This window comes from Ornithodoros turicata, chromosome 1 (assembly GCF_037126465.1).
Source record: "Ornithodoros turicata isolate Travis chromosome 1, ASM3712646v1, whole genome shotgun sequence".
Classification (NCBI taxonomy): Eukaryota; Metazoa; Arthropoda; class Arachnida; order Ixodida; family Argasidae; genus Ornithodoros; species Ornithodoros turicata.
Genome location: NC_088201.1, coordinates 168,739,196 through 168,754,879, shown reverse-complemented (window position 1 = coordinate 168,754,879; position 15,684 = coordinate 168,739,196). Strand labels below are relative to the sequence as shown.

General features: G+C 52.0%; 9 non-coding genes across 9 annotated transcripts; all 9 read left to right on the top strand.

Moving 5' to 3' along the window:
• Positions 1-2,706: 2,706 nt before the first annotated feature.
• On the top strand, positions 2,707-2,828 carry LOC135379847 (U5 spliceosomal RNA). Its single transcript, XR_010419300.1, has one exon. It is a non-coding gene; the product is annotated as a U5 spliceosomal RNA (small nuclear RNA).
• A 295-nt stretch (positions 2,829-3,123) lies between these two features.
• On the top strand, positions 3,124-3,245 carry LOC135379846 (U5 spliceosomal RNA). Its single transcript, XR_010419299.1, has one exon. It is a non-coding gene; the product is annotated as a U5 spliceosomal RNA (small nuclear RNA).
• Positions 3,246-3,540: 295 nt separating this feature from the next.
• LOC135379845 (U5 spliceosomal RNA) lies at positions 3,541-3,662 on the top strand. The gene has a single exon (XR_010419298.1). It is a non-coding gene; the product is annotated as a U5 spliceosomal RNA (small nuclear RNA).
• Positions 3,663-3,957: 295 nt separating this feature from the next.
• Positions 3,958-4,079, top strand: LOC135379844 (U5 spliceosomal RNA). Its single transcript, XR_010419297.1, has one exon. It is a non-coding gene; the product is annotated as a U5 spliceosomal RNA (small nuclear RNA).
• Positions 4,080-4,374: 295 nt separating this feature from the next.
• LOC135379843 (U5 spliceosomal RNA) lies at positions 4,375-4,496 on the top strand. The gene has a single exon (XR_010419296.1). It is a non-coding gene; the product is annotated as a U5 spliceosomal RNA (small nuclear RNA).
• Positions 4,497-4,791: 295 nt separating this feature from the next.
• LOC135379842 (U5 spliceosomal RNA) lies at positions 4,792-4,913 on the top strand. The gene has a single exon (XR_010419295.1). It is a non-coding gene; the product is annotated as a U5 spliceosomal RNA (small nuclear RNA).
• Positions 4,914-5,208: 295 nt separating this feature from the next.
• On the top strand, positions 5,209-5,330 carry LOC135379840 (U5 spliceosomal RNA). The gene has a single exon (XR_010419293.1). It is a non-coding gene; the product is annotated as a U5 spliceosomal RNA (small nuclear RNA).
• Positions 5,331-5,625: 295 nt separating this feature from the next.
• Positions 5,626-5,747, top strand: LOC135379839 (U5 spliceosomal RNA). Its single transcript, XR_010419292.1, has one exon. It is a non-coding gene; the product is annotated as a U5 spliceosomal RNA (small nuclear RNA).
• Positions 5,748-6,042: 295 nt separating this feature from the next.
• On the top strand, positions 6,043-6,164 carry LOC135379838 (U5 spliceosomal RNA). Its single transcript, XR_010419291.1, has one exon. It is a non-coding gene; the product is annotated as a U5 spliceosomal RNA (small nuclear RNA).
• The last annotated feature ends 9,520 nt before the right edge of the window (positions 6,165-15,684 follow it).

Below are 15,684 nucleotides of genomic sequence, written 5' to 3'. Positions count from 1 at the left end.
ATCTGCGATTTTGGGACTTGCTTGGTGAAGCCCTCTGGGAGGTCTTCGCCGAGGCCGTGGAGCAGGGTATCCTGCCAGCGTCATCTCGATGCGGTCTAATAAAACTCCTCTGCAAGGACAAGAACCGCCGCGAAGAGCTTACGGCGTGGAGACCGATAACGTTACTCAACGTGGATTACAAAATCTTTGCCAAAGTAATCCAGCAACGGCTTGGCCGCGTAATGCACTTGCTCGTATCTCCCGTCCAGGCTTGCTCCGTCCCAGGCCGCAGCATCCAGCAGCATCTTTTTGCTCTGCGGGATATATTCTACTGGGCTGCCGACCGAGCTACACCTGCATTCGTAGTGTCCTTCGACCAGCAGAAGGCGTTTGACCGTGTGTGCCACGAATTCCTGTTTTTCGTGCTGCGCCGGGCAGGATTTGGCGAGTGCTTCCAGCGTTTGGTGAGGCTGCTCTACAACGACGCCCGCAGTCAGGTCCTGGCCAACGGAAAACCGTCTGAGGCTTTTCCTGTGCAATCCGGAGTTAGGCAGGGGTGCCCGCTCTCACCTCTTCTTTACGTGCTCGTCTTTGAGGCCGCCATACGGATGATTTCAAGACAAAGCCTGGTGCCTCGCCTACCTATTCCCGGCAGCCACCGTTTCCCCACGGCGTTTGCCTACGCCGATGACCTCACGGTGTGCCTACCAGACGCGGCCGCGATCCGACCTGTGCTCGATTGCTTGGAACAGTACGGCAACGCTTCTGGAGCCAAGGTGAACGAAGGCAAGTCTGCAGTGCTGGCGCTTGGCGCGGATTTCCCCTACAGCCACGCCTATGGCATTCCTGTCAAGGAGTCGTGCAGGATCTTAGGAATCCAGTTCAACAGACGAGGCCCCCTTACGAACAACTGGGCCACGGCGCTACGGGAGATGGAGTCTCGGCTGCAGTCGCTATCCGCCGTCTTCCTGGACTTGAGGGCACGCGCAGAGGCAGTGTCAAGGCACATCTGCTCGCCGCTTTGGTATTTTGGCACGGCCTTTCAACCTGCCATGGTGACCGCCCGTCGAGCCGACCGCATGACGTTCCAGTTCTTCTGGAACGGCCGTCCCGAACGAGTACAGCGCTCAGTGATGGTGAGGCCCTCCCGGCTTGGCGGATGGAACTTCCCGGACGTCCGACTGTTTTGTGCAGCCCTCGGTTTGGCGACACTCTTCGGCGTGCTACGCGACACAGGGCACATTTCCCATGACCTCGCTGTTTTCTTTAGCGGGCCATCGATCCGTGTCTTTGGTGGGACGTACGACCTCACCCGCCCTCACAGTGATCGGCTGATGGTGTTCTATCAGCTCATGCGCATGTACGCCACACGCATACACCAGCACCTCCCGGATGCCGACTTTCCTACGTGGACCGCAAGAAGCCTGTACGAGGCGCTGTGTGAGATCTACCGTCCCGTCCGACAACCAGCAGAGCAACACGACCGAAGCAACCTAACGTCTCGGCTCATCGAGGGCTCACGCGCCGACATCCTCTGGCAGCACAGTCACGACGTCCTCCCGGCACGAGCTCGACTACACCGTTTCGGGCTATCCAGGTCAACCGCTTGCGCAGTCTGTGGCGAGGAAGAAACGCATCGGCATATCTTCTTCGACTGTGTCAACGCTGCTGCTCTGTGGCGACGGGTGGCCATGCTGTATGGACTCCCTCGGGTCTCCTACGAGACCGTTCACTTCCTGGACCCCATCCCAGTTCCGACGCGGAAGCAACCCGCCTTTCTGCTGCTCGCGGCAGAAATCAGCTATCAGCTGTGGTGCGCCCGAACTCGGACTGTGTACGGCTCTGCCCCCGCCATCCTTGTGAACTTGATGTTCGCGTGCCGCGTTGCTCTGAGGACACGCCTCAAGATGGAACTTCGGGCTCTGGGCCGCCAGGAATTTCGTAGCCGGTGGAAGAACCACCACAACGTCTTCGTGCTCGCGCGGGGTGAAGTCGTGGTGAAGTTATGAAGATACAGTGGCTTCATGACAGCTGTTACGATGTAAATTCTTGTATAGTAGTTGTATAGTCGCCGGTCATCAAACTTCCATCTTTCAATAATGTGTAATTTGTGATATATATTTAAAAGTATATGTATGTTTTGTATATAGCTGCTCTCCTTTGTGTATAGGCTTTGTACAGAACTGCTCCCCTTCGATTTTGTATATAGATTTTGTACATAGCTGTTTCCAGCATTAGTTCCGGATATTGTTTTGATCGCCGCCTGTGTTCCGTGTCTTTGTCTTTGTCTTTGCTTTTGGCGTTGTAAGGTTTTTGGTATTTCCGTTGTATCGTTTATTCAATTCAATAAATATTTACTAAAGATCACCGTGGAGGGGGACAGCACAATGAGCTTCTAGACAATTTTTGATAGGCCTAACCCGTTTGGGGAAGGCTACATCATTCAATTCAAAGAGAAAACATGCGTCCAGGTCGGACGTGTCCTGACCGGCCACACCCCCAGCCCAAAACAGATAAAAGAAATAGAGGAAAAGAAAGAAAACAAAATTTAAAAAATTCAAAGAGAAAACATGCGTCCAGGTCGGACGTGTCCTGACCGGCCACACCCGGACCCCCAAAACAAGTCAAACAAATAAAGGAAAAGAAAGAGAGAGAGACGGGACTCCACCACTTTGCGTCTCATATGTTTTAAATAGGGCATCGACGAACGTGGAAAATTCAGGACATATGCTCTGGTCTCCCTTCAAATCCGCGTATTGATCTTTCGCCTTTTACTAAAGATCACCGTGGAGGGGGACAGCACAATGAGCTTCTAGACAATTTTTGATAGGCCTAACCCGTTTGGGGAAGGCTACATCATTCAATTCAAAGAGAAAACATGCGTCCAGGTCGGACGTGTCCTGACCGGCCACACCCCCAGCCCAAAACAGATAAAAGAAATAGAGGAAAAGAAAGAAAACAAAATTTAAAAAATTCAAAGAGAAAACATGCGTCCAGGTCGGACGTGTCCTGACCGGCCACACCCGGACCCCCAAAACAAGTCAAACAAATAAAGGAAAAGAAAGAGAGAGAGACGGGACTCCACCACTTTGCGTCTCATATGTTTTAAATAGGGCATCGACGAACGTGGAAAATTCAGGACATATGCTCTGGTCTCCCTTCAAATCCGCGTATTGATCTTTCGCCTTTTACTAAAGATCACCGTGGAGGGGGACAGCACAATGAGCTTCTAGACAATTTTTGATAGGCCTAACCCGTTTGGGGAAGGCTACATCATTCAATTCAAAGAGAAAACATGCGTCCAGGTCGGACGTGTCCTGACCGGCCACACCCCCAGCCCAAAACAGATAAAAGAAATAGAGGAAAAGAAAGAAAACAAAATTTAAAAAATTCAAAGAGAAAACATGCGTCCAGGTCGGACGTGTCCTGACCGGCCACACCCGGACCCCCAAAACAAGTCAAACAAATAAAGGAAAAGAAAGAGAGAGAGACGGGACTCCACCACTTTGCGTCTCATATGTTTTAAATAGGGCATCGACGAACGTGGAAAATTCAGGACATATGCTCTGGTCTCCCTTCAAATCCGCGTATTGATCTTTCGCCTTTTACTAAAGATCACCGTGGAGGGGGACAGCACAATGAGCTTCTAGACAATTTTTGATAGGCCTAACCCGTTTGGGGAAGGCTACATCATTCAATTCAAAGAGAAAACATGCGTCCAGGTCGGACGTGTCCTGACCGGCCACACCCCCAGCCCAAAACAGATAAAAGAAATAGAGGAAAAGAAAGAAAACAAAATTTAAAAAATTCAAAGAGAAAACATGCGTCCAGGTCGGACGTGTCCTGACCGGCCACACCCGGACCCCCAAAACAAGTCAAACAAATAAAGGAAAAGAAAGAGAGAGAGACGGGACTCCACCACTTTGCGTCTCATATGTTTTAAATAGGGCATCGACGAACGTGGAAAATTCAGGACATATGCTCTGGTCTCCCTTCAAATCCGCGTATTGATCTTTCGCCTTTTACTAAAGATCACCGTGGAGGGGGACAGCACAATGAGCTTCTAGACAATTTTTGATAGGCCTAACCCGTTTGGGGAAGGCTACATCATTCAATTCAAAGAGAAAACATGCGTCCAGGTCGGACGTGTCCTGACCGGCCACACCCCCAGCCCAAAACAGATAAAAGAAATAGAGGAAAAGAAAGAAAACAAAATTTAAAAAATTCAAAGAGAAAACATGCGTCCAGGTCGGACGTGTCCTGACCGGCCACACCCGGACCCCCAAAACAAGTCAAACAAATAAAGGAAAAGAAAGAGAGAGAGACGGGACTCCACCACTTTGCGTCTCATATGTTTTAAATAGGGCATCGACGAACGTGGAAAATTCAGGACATATGCTCTGGTCTCCCTTCAAATCCGCGTATTGATCTTTCGCCTTTTACTAAAGATCACCGTGGAGGGGGACAGCACAATGAGCTTCTAGACAATTTTTGATAGGCCTAACCCGTTTGGGGAAGGCTACATCATTCAATTCAAAGAGAAAACATGCGTCCAGGTCGGACGTGTCCTGACCGGCCACACCCCCAGCCCAAAACAGATAAAAGAAATAGAGGAAAAGAAAGAAAACAAAATTTAAAAAATTCAAAGAGAAAACATGCGTCCAGGTCGGACGTGTCCTGACCGGCCACACCCGGACCCCCAAAACAAGTCAAACAAATAAAGGAAAAGAAAGAGAGAGAGACGGGACTCCACCACTTTGCGTCTCATATGTTTTAAATAGGGCATCGACGAACGTGGAAAATTCAGGACATATGCTCTGGTCTCCCTTCAAATCCGCGTATTGATCTTTCGCCTTTTACTAAAGATCACCGTGGAGGGGGACAGCACAATGAGCTTCTAGACAATTTTTGATAGGCCTAACCCGTTTGGGGAAGGCTACATCATTCAATTCAAAGAGAAAACATGCGTCCAGGTCGGACGTGTCCTGACCGGCCACACCCCCAGCCCAAAACAGATAAAAGAAATAGAGGAAAAGAAAGAAAACAAAATTTAAAAAATTCAAAGAGAAAACATGCGTCCAGGTCGGACGTGTCCTGACCGGCCACACCCGGACCCCCAAAACAAGTCAAACAAATAAAGGAAAAGAAAGAGAGAGAGACGGGACTCCACCACTTTGCGTCTCATATGTTTTAAATAGGGCATCGACGAACGTGGAAAATTCAGGACATATGCTCTGGTCTCCCTTCAAATCCGCGTATTGATCTTTCGCCTTTTACTAAAGATCACCGTGGAGGGGGACAGCACAATGAGCTTCTAGACAATTTTTGATAGGCCTAACCCGTTTGGGGAAGGCTACATCATTCAATTCAAAGAGAAAACATGCGTCCAGGTCGGACGTGTCCTGACCGGCCACACCCCCAGCCCAAAACAGATAAAAGAAATAGAGGAAAAGAAAGAAAACAAAATTTAAAAAATTCAAAGAGAAAACATGCGTCCAGGTCGGACGTGTCCTGACCGGCCACACCCGGACCCCCAAAACAAGTCAAACAAATAAAGGAAAAGAAAGAGAGAGAGACGGGACTCCACCACTTTGCGTCTCATATGTTTTAAATAGGGCATCGACGAACGTGGAAAATTCAGGACATATGCTCTGGTCTCCCTTCAAATCCGCGTATTGATCTTTCGCCTTTTACTAAAGATCACCGTGGAGGGGGACAGCACAATGAGCTTCTAGACAATTTTTGATAGGCCTAACCCGTTTGGGGAAGGCTACATCATTCAATTCAAAGAGAAAACATGCGTCCAGGTCGGACGTGTCCTGACCGGCCACACCCCCAGCCCAAAACAGATAAAAGAAATAGAGGAAAAGAAAGAAAACAAAATTTAAAAAATTCAAAGAGAAAACATGCGTCCAGGTCGGACGTGTCCTGACCGGCCACACCCGGACCCCCAAAACAAGTCAAACAAATAAAGGAAAAGAAAGAGAGAGAGACGGGACTCCACCACTTTGCGTCTCATATGTTTTAAATAGGGCATCGACGAACGTGGAAAATTCAGGACATATGCTCTGGTCTCCCTTCAAATCCGCGTATTGATCTTTCGCCTTTTACTAAAGATCACCGTGGAGGGGGACAGCACAATGAGCTTCTAGACAATTTTTGATAGGCCTAACCCGTTTGGGGAAGGCTACATCATTCAATTCAAAGAGAAAACATGCGTCCAGGTCGGACGTGTCCTGACCGGCCACACCCCCAGCCCAAAACAGATAAAAGAAATAGAGGAAAAGAAAGAAAACAAAATTTAAAAAATTCAAAGAGAAAACATGCGTCCAGGTCGGACGTGTCCTGACCGGCCACACCCGGACCCCCAAAACAAGTCAAACAAATAAAGGAAAAGAAAGAGAGAGAGACGGGACTCCACCACTTTGCGTCTCATATGTTTTAAATAGGGCATCGACGAACGTGGAAAATTCAGGACATATGCTCTGGTCTCCCTTCAAATCCGCGTATTGATCTTTCGCCTTGAAAGACGACGACGACGATCGTTCGATCGGCTGTGTTTTCGCAGAGCTCTGTGGAAAATTTACGTTTTTTTGCCAAATTATTGTATCTTTCACGTCCAGTTTATCGCGTTGCTGCACCGCAAGATGGGATCCGCCGGGGGGGCCGGGGGATTCCCTACGGAGATGGCGACGCAGCTACGCCAGGACCTCACTTTCAGCCTCCATGCCGACAGCCAGGTGAAAACCAGGCAAGTTCTTGACGCGGTGGCCTCTGCCATCACGCTACGCGACCTTCGCTCCGTCCGACCTTCGGGCAGAGGTCGTTTCTTTGTGACTGTGCACTCAATGCGCGCAGTGGAAATTCTCCGTGCTTTGGGCGTGCTAACCATTGCAAGCAGGGACTACCCATTGGTTTCCCTGGCATCGACGGTGAAAGTGGTCACCGTGCTCGACCTCCCGACGGAGCTACCCGACGAAGACCTGGATGCAGTTCTCTCCAGGTACGGCAAGGTGCTCAAGTCACATCGAGAAAAGTACCGGGACTACCCCACCGTTGAAACGGGAGCTCGGAAGGTGCTTATCGAGGTGACGAAGGAAGTGCCGATTTTCGTCACTGTGCGCGGCTTCCAGGGCATGTGCCTTTATAGCGGCATGCGGAAACAATGTCGCCGGTGCGGTCAAGAGGGCCATTACGTGCTGGACTGCACGACACCGAGGTGCCGTCGCTGCGCGGCGTACGGGCACGAGGCAGCCTCGTGCAATGAGCGGTGCCGCAAGTGTGGAGCAGACCACTGGACCACGCGCTGCAGGGTGAAGACGTACGCCAGCATCGCCACCGAGGACGACATGCTGGTCGACGAGGCAGCCAGTGACCTGAGGGATACGCAGGAAGTCATCGCGCTCGGCGGCGGCGAGGGCTCCCCCACCCCGGACAGGCAGCAGGTTCTGGAATTGCCAACCACGGAGGACGCCATTGCGCCCTCTCAGCAAACTGACGAAGGAGCGCCGACCACCGGGGCCCCCCAGGCTGTGTCCCCTGCAGCGGCAGTTGTGGGTCAGGAATCGACCGACCTGCAAGAGATCGCCTCCCTGACCCGTTCTGAGCATAGCTCCAGCGAGGCTTCCGACACGCCACTCGTCATTGACGAGGATGCCACTGTGGAGTCGACCGAGGAAATGTCATCCTCGTCTGATGAAGAGGGCCGAGACCACGCTCCACTACCAGCGAAACGGCCACACATGTCCAGCGACTCGCTGGAGTCAGCGGCTGTCCCTCAGGAGCAGCCGTGGCAAACAGTCGAACGGGCCAGCGGCCGCAAGAAGACTGAGAAGAAGAAGCGACGACAGGCCGCCAATCGTGCCGTGCCGTCCCCACCCTCCTCCCAAGCAGACAATGAAAGTGCTCACCCTTAATGTGCGCGGGATCCGCCAGCATCGAAAGCAGCGAATGTTGGGCTCGCTGCTTGCATCGTTGCAAGTGGACATCGCCTTCCTCCAGGAGACTCATTTCAGTAGCCTGCAGGAAGCTAATAACTTTGCAGTACGAGTGGGTGTGAAGGGACATTTCAGCTGTGGCACATCGAGGTCTCGTGGCGTGGCCATCCTCGTGACACCGCGCTTTCGTGGAACTGTGTTGCGCCACTCCTTCGACTTTGAAGGACGACTTGTGTCAGTGGACGTGGCCATTAACGGGCGTGACAGGCGCCTTGTGTCCATCTACGCTCCCACGGAGTACCAGGAGAGGAATGACTTTCTCCGCAGCGTCGACCCCTACCTCCTCGGTAAGAGGGACGTTGTACTTGGTGGCGACTTCAACTGTGTTGTGGACGAACAGTATGACCGAGCGGGGGGAACATCGAGGAACCAACCCTGGAAGTGCAAGGAGCTGAGACGCGTGTTGCAGGCGAGGGACCTCACAGACGCCTGGAACCTTATCCACGGACTCACACCAGGTTTCACGTTCAGCAGCCAAGACCGCCACGTCCGTCTGGACCGGTTCTACGTGTCGAAGTCTCTCTCGTGTGGGGTGCAGGATTGTGCGGTGGTGCAGGTCGGCACTTCTGTGCAGTTCTTTACTGACCACCGGGCAGTCGTCCTGGACCTACAAGACCCAGTTGGCTTTGGACCACAACCCTCGCCGTGGCGGTTGAATCCATCGCTCCTGAACGACGACCGAGTGGTACAGGACGTCCAAGCGTACCTCGACTCCCGAATCCACGAAGTGACATCTTTGGAGTGGTGGGATAGTGTGAAGGATGGTGCTAGGAGGATCCTCCGAAGATGGGGCAAAGAGCTGGTGGCGGAGCGGAGGCGAGACATTCATCTGTTGCAGGTCGGTCTTCGGGGCCTTCTGGAATGCGGCTTGGGTTCCCGGGAGGAGGCCACAGCATACAAGGAGCTACAGGCGGAACTCTCAGCACCTCTGTGGCGCCGGTCACAGGGATGGTCTCTAGACGCTTCCCGACCGGCTCATATGCGGTCCGCCGGCCCGGTCCAGGCGGCCCTCTCGGATGTACAGCGCTCGACACCTGTGCGGCTGGAACGCCTTGTCCGGGAAGATGGGACTTTGGCCACGACCTTGGACGACCTGGTCCTCACGTGCAGGTCGCACTACGCCACCTTGTACGCCCGAGACTCAGTCGACACCTCACTCTGGGAGGAAGTGTGCCGCCAGTACGAGGGTCTCACTTCCGACCAGTCAAGCGACCTGGACCTCGATGTCAGCGTCCACGAGTTATTTCAAGCCGCAAAGAGTATGCGCAAAGGGAAGTCACCCGGACCTGATGGACTCCCTGTGGAGTTTTATCTTCGTTTCTGGGACATCCTCGGTCCCGCCCTGCGTGACGTGTTCCTGGATGCTGTTGAGCGTGGCACCTTACCGGCGTCGTCCCGTCGAGGCTACGTCAAGCTCCTCTGCAAAGACGGTGCGCGTGCTGATGAGCTCTCCGCCTGGAGGCCCATCACATTGCTCAATGTGGACTACAAGCTCTTCGCCAAGGTGCTCCAGCAGCGTGTCGCCCGGATCAGCACACTCATCGTCTCGCCGGCTCAAGCGTGCGCTGTCCCAGAACGCGGCATCCAGCAGCATTTGGCCGCCCTCAGGGACATTTTCTACTGGGTTGCCGACCGTCAGGCCCGAGCGTACATCGTATCCTTCGACCAAGAGGCGGCCTTTGACCGGGTGGACCATGGCTTCCTCTTTCACGTCTTGTACCGTGCGGGTTTCGGCGAGCGCTTCCAGCAGTTCGTGCGACTTCTGTACACAGGTGCTGAGAGCCAAGTGCTGGTGAACGGCAGGCCGTCTTTGGCTTTCGACGTCACCAGAGGAGTGAGGCAGGGATGCCCCTTATCTCCTACACTCTACGTCCTCGTCTTCGAAGCAGTGGTCAGGATGTTGTCCAACGAGTGTGCCGTGCCCCGCCTACCAGTCCCAGGGAGCCACAAGTTCGCGACCGTGTTCGCGTACGCGGACGATTTAACGGTGTGCCTTCCGACACCCCATGCGACAGTCCAGGTTCTGGACTGCTTGGATAAATACAGCAGGGCGTCGGGTGCCAAGCTCAACGAAAGGAAGTGCGCCTTCATGGCTCTTGGGGACAACTTTCCCTATTCGGACGCCTATGGTATACCGGTACGACAGGCCTGTCGCATACTCAGTATTGAATTTCACCGGACCGGTCCCCTCACGAGCAACTGGAGACATGCACTCCACGATATGTCGGCCCGCATCCAAGCGGTGTCAGCCCTCGACCTGGATCTGAGAGAGCGTGCGGCAGTGGTGTCCAGGCATCTGTGTTCCCCACTGTGGTACTTCGGCACGGCCTTCCAGCCAGCCACCGCCACTGCGAGAAGAGCGAACCGCCTCACCTATCAGTTCTTCTGGAATCGGCGACCAGAACGTGTGCAGAGGGCCCTTATGATGAGGCCTCCACAGCTGGGCGGCTGGAGGTTCCCAGACGTGCGCCTCTTCTGCGCGGCTCTGGGCCTCTCCACCCTCTTCTCTGTCCTCCGAGATACGACACACATCTCGTACCACCTGGCCCTGTTCTTCGCCGGCACCTATATCCAAGACTTCGGAGGAGCCTTCGACATTGGGCGGCCCCACACGGAGAGGCTCAGGACCTTTTACAGACTCATGAGGAAGTACGCTGTCCAGCTACGCCGTCACCTGCCTGACGTCGACTTCACCACACGGTCTGTAAGGGAACTCTACGAGGCGCTGTGTGAGGCCAGTTTTCCGGTACAGGCGGGCCTGCGGTCCCACGACCGAAGTCTCGTGGTGTCCCCTTTCCTGGAGGGCTCACGAGTGGACGTCTTATGGCAGCGATCGCATGAGGTGCTGCCGGTCCGAGCAAGGCTGCATAGCTTTGGCCTCTCACGCTGGGACTCCTGCGTCACCTGCGGGGCGGTGGAGACGCATCAGCACGCCTTCTTCGACTGCATCAACGCGGCGGCCATGTGGAGGAAGGTGGCCGACTTGTATCAGTTGCCCGCGGTCGCCCTCGACACGACGCAGTTTCTGGACCCGGTGCCCGTGCCGGTGCGGAAGCGACCCGCCTTCGTGCTCCTGGTTGCCGAGGTTACCTTTCAACTTTGGTGCGCCAGGACACGTGCTGTGTACGGGGCACAGCCGGCGACACTCGTGGACTTGCTGTGCGCGTGCCGGATCGCCCTACAAGCTCGGCTCCAGGACGAGCTGAGATCTTTCGGTCTCGTGAACTTCCGAAAGCGGTGGAAGCACCACTGGAACGTGTTTGTGTTGGCTAGTGGCCATATAATCATGAAGCTGTGATAGGTCTCATGGACAAACGTGTACATACCCTTGTATATACCACCTGTGTGATGCCTGTTCCAGTTCTTGTAGCTTCTAGTCTTGTCGCCTTTTGTTTGTTTTTGATTAACCCGTGGGCTTAATATGATAACTGTTCCCTAAAGTGAGGTCTCTGTCTTGAGCCACTGCTAGTGTTTGGTTGTTCTTTGTTCTGTACATAGTTTTTTAGCTCTCACTTACCGTCTATTGCTGTTTGTGCGTGTTTTTCTTGCGTTTCTTGTATATAGTTACCATAGTCATGTTCGACCTCATTTTGTGTAAAAAGTTTACTCTTCTCAATAAACATTTACTAAAGATCACCATGGAGGGGGACAGCACAATGAGCTTCTAGACAATTTTTGATAGGCCTAACCCGTTTGGGGAAGGCTACATCATTAAATTCAAAGAGAAAACACGCGTCCAGGTCGGACGTGTCCTGACCGGCCACACCCAGACCCCCAAGACAAGTCAAACAAATAAAGGAAAAGAAAGAGAGAGAGACGGGACTCCACCACTTTCTATATTCTAACAAGAATGGGACTCCCAGAAAAGTTTCTTAGATACGTCGAACTGCTGTACAGAGAAGCCATTAGTGCCATCGAAGTGAATGGGAAGACCACGCAAGTTTTCCACGTGAGGTCAGGCGTTCGACAGGGATGCCCACTATCACCGCTGTTGTACGTGCTGTGCATAGAGCCTTTGTTGCTTAAGCTGGCGTCAAGCCCGAGGATTGCACGGGTACCGCTTCCAGGCATCTTGGGAAGACCAACAATCTTTGCCTACGCTGATGATGTGACCATCTGTACAACGGAAGAACGCGCAGTTCAAGAGGCGCTACAGATCATGGAGCTCTACACGAAAGCATCAGGGGCAAGACTGAACAAAGAAAAGTCAACCATCCTACCGGTACATCGTCAGACACAGCAGCAAGAGATAGCCGGAGTACCAGTTGTCCAAGGAGCGAAGCTGTTGGGAGTCCAGTTCGACATGCGAGGACCGTCCGACGAATCCTGGAAGAAAGTCCGAAAAGAACTTGAGCGTATTCGAGACGATTACAATGGACAGCAAATGAGCTACGCAGAAAGAGCTGACATCATTCAGAAGACAATGACGTCAAAGATCTGGTACTTGGGCACAGGGTTTCCTCCCAATAAGAAGACGGCGAAGCAACTGACCCGCACCATCATGTCATTGTTTTGGCAGGGGAAGCCTGAAAAAGTCAAAAGAGGGGTGATCGAGGGTCCGTTGGAAGGCGGTGGATTCCAAGTGCAAGACGTCAGACTCAAGTCCTTGGCCCTCTCAATTGTACAGATAGGAAAGACCCTAGAAGAAGATGAACACATAGCCAAACCTATCATGCTGTATGCCATGGGGACAGAGGCACGACTGTTTGGAGAGAGGCTTGACAACACAAGACCGAAGGCGGAGAAACCCACTCCATTCTATGCAGAGGTAGCCAGGTACGCGCGAATTCTGCAACGTTTTCTGCCAGAAGGGACCCTGCCATACTTGTCGACAAAGCAACTCTATGAAGAGCTGTATAAAAGGTGCAAAATGCCAGATAATACAGTGCAAGAAAGACAACACCGAAGATTGGTAGTGGCTAACGTTCTTGACGGAGACCGTGCAGACCTGGCCTGGGAACTGTCCCATAATGTCCTTTCAGTGAAAACGAGGCTCTTCCGCTTCCATTTTGTTCGCTCAAATCTGTGCGGGGTCTGCAATGGACTAGAAAACCACAGACACGTTTTCTATGAATGCGTGTTGGCAGCGGCGTTGTGGCGGAAAGTAGCCACCGTGTTTCGCGTACCTCGCATAGAGTACGACACTGTGCTTTATTCAGACCCTCTGCCAGTGGCTGCTAATCGAGTTCCATCTTTTGCACTCCTCATGGGTGAGGTCAAGCATGAGATCTGGCGCTCCCGAAACAGGCGAGTGTACGGTGGTGGTGATGTGTGCCTGAGGACCTCACTCTTTAACATCCGGTTGCACTTGAAGGAGAAAATACAGCGTGAACTGGACTCTATGGAAGTGAGTGCATACAAGAAAAGGTGGAAGGGCCATTGGCTATTGTTTGTAAGATCAAACGGCAGAATAGTGGTAAAGTTTTAAATTTTTCAAGTGCATGAATTGCGAGAATTAGCGTGTGCACCGTTAAGTAGGAGCTGCTCCTGAGCCGGTCAAGTGTGGTGTATATGTAAATATGATGTAAATAAGATGTACATGTGTTGTAAATAGGATGTAAATTTGGTGCACTTTTCCCAATAAAGTTTCGCCTTTTACTAAAGACGACGACGACGATCGTTCGATCAGCTGTATTTTCACAGAGCTCTCTTCAAAGTTACGATTTTTACCAAATCCTTGGCCCTTTGACCGCCAGTCTTTGTTGCAACGCCCCGCCATGGGTTCCGGTGGGTTCCCTCGGAAGGATCCGACGTCCCTCTTGACCTACGACAGGAGCTCCGTCAGGATTCGAGTCTGCTAGAGGGGGAGGAGGAGGTGCGTCATGTGCCTGTGAATGTGAGAAAGGTGGCTGCCACTGCGGCCCCCTGTGAGACCCAAGCTGGAGTCGTTGCCAAGACATTGGCTGAAGAGGAAGTCGAGGCCTCCGCCACTGTGGAGTGCCCGGTTGTGCGCGCTACGCCTGTCATTGTTCCTGTAGAACGTCTGACTGACATCGGTTCGCAGAGTTTCAGCGAAATTTCTGATGCGCCTTTGGTTATTGACTTCGATGTCGACGTCGAGGATGTCCCAGCTCCGCTGTCACCACTCTCCGAGGGACCAGAGAGCTCCTTGGCAGTTAACCCCGCCAAGAGACCTCACATGTCCAGTGAGTCGCAAGAATCCGGCGCAGTGTCCACTAAGGGCGAGGAGGAATGGGAGACAGTCAAAGGCGCTAGGTCCCGTAGGAGAGCGGATCACAAGAAGACAAGGAACAGCGACAGGCAGTCTGTGTCCCCACTCCGCAGCGAAGATAATGAAGATACTGACGCTTAATGTAAGAGGACTGCGTCAGCACGCGAAGCAGAGGATGTTGGGTTCGCTTCTGGACTCCTTAGAACTCGACGTAGCACTCCTTCAGGAAACACATTTCTCTGGCCTTTCTGAAGCAAGGGACTTCGAAAACAGGATCGGGGTGAAGGGCTACTACAGCTTCGGCAACACAAGGTCGAGAGGAGTTGCCATCACGCTGACCAAACGGTTTCATGGCACAGTGCTGAGGATGTATTTCGATTTCGAAGGATGACTAATTTCAGTTGATGTGTCAGTTAGGGGTCGTGATCAGCGTATTCTATCCGTGTATGCCCCGACTGACTATCAAGACAGGAACGAATCAAGCTGTGACCGCGCCACTACCCAGCGCCGAGGACGTGTTTTCGTTGCGTTTGACCCAAACGGCGTTAATTAGTTTTTTTTTGTATATTATATTTGTATGTGTATTTGTATATTATCACCTTTGTATATGAATTGCCCTCCCATGTAATACTGTATGGTTCTGCGCACTTTAGGTGAGTGGGCCCACTCAGTTGCTAGGTTCTTTGTTGTGTGCCTCCTCTTTTATGTATTCTCTCTTCTGGCTTTAGTGCCACTCTGTAGTCAGAGTGTTTGTAGAATGGCTTGAGTGTTTGTTTTGTCTGTTTACGCTTATAAACACAGATTTACTAAAGATCACCGTGGAGGGGGACAGCAGAATGAGCTGCTAGACAATTTTTGATAGGCCTAACCCGTTTGGGTAAGGCTATACTATCCAATTCAAAGAGAGAACATGCGTCCAGATCAGACGTGTCCTCCACACCCCGACCCCCAAAACAAATAAAACAAGTAAAGGAAAAGAAACACAGAGAGATAGGACTTCACCACTTTTCCTCTCATATGGTTTAAGTAGGGCATCGACGAACGTTGAAAATTTAGGATTTATGCTCCGGTCTCCCTTCCAATCCGCGTATTGATCTTTCGCCTTTGGTCGCCGAATGTGGTACATTGTAGTTTATGTATTGACATTGTTCTGCTGAGGTTTTCGGACAAAGGTGGGGTGCACTGTGCTCTGCATTCTCGTACTGTGTTGTATGATACAGTGATTGTTAGTCTGCTGAAATATTGCTCTAATATCCGCATGTACTGACATAATTCCTCGTGTTGGTTCGCTGTTGTCTTCCGTATGAACAGTAAGTTGCATTTGCTGGGCTCGGGATCTTTTTGGATTTTATTGTGTGAATCTAATGATAGCGATGTATGAAGGTATTGTAATAGTGGTTAGTATGATTGCTGCCGTAATGTTTTTGCGTGTAATAGTGTGAGTGTCGCGACTTGTTCTGAATGTTGGCTCTGTTTGTGGGGGACCCATTGTGGTCATGCGGTTTTTCTCACAATAAACTTCTCCTTTGGGCTAGG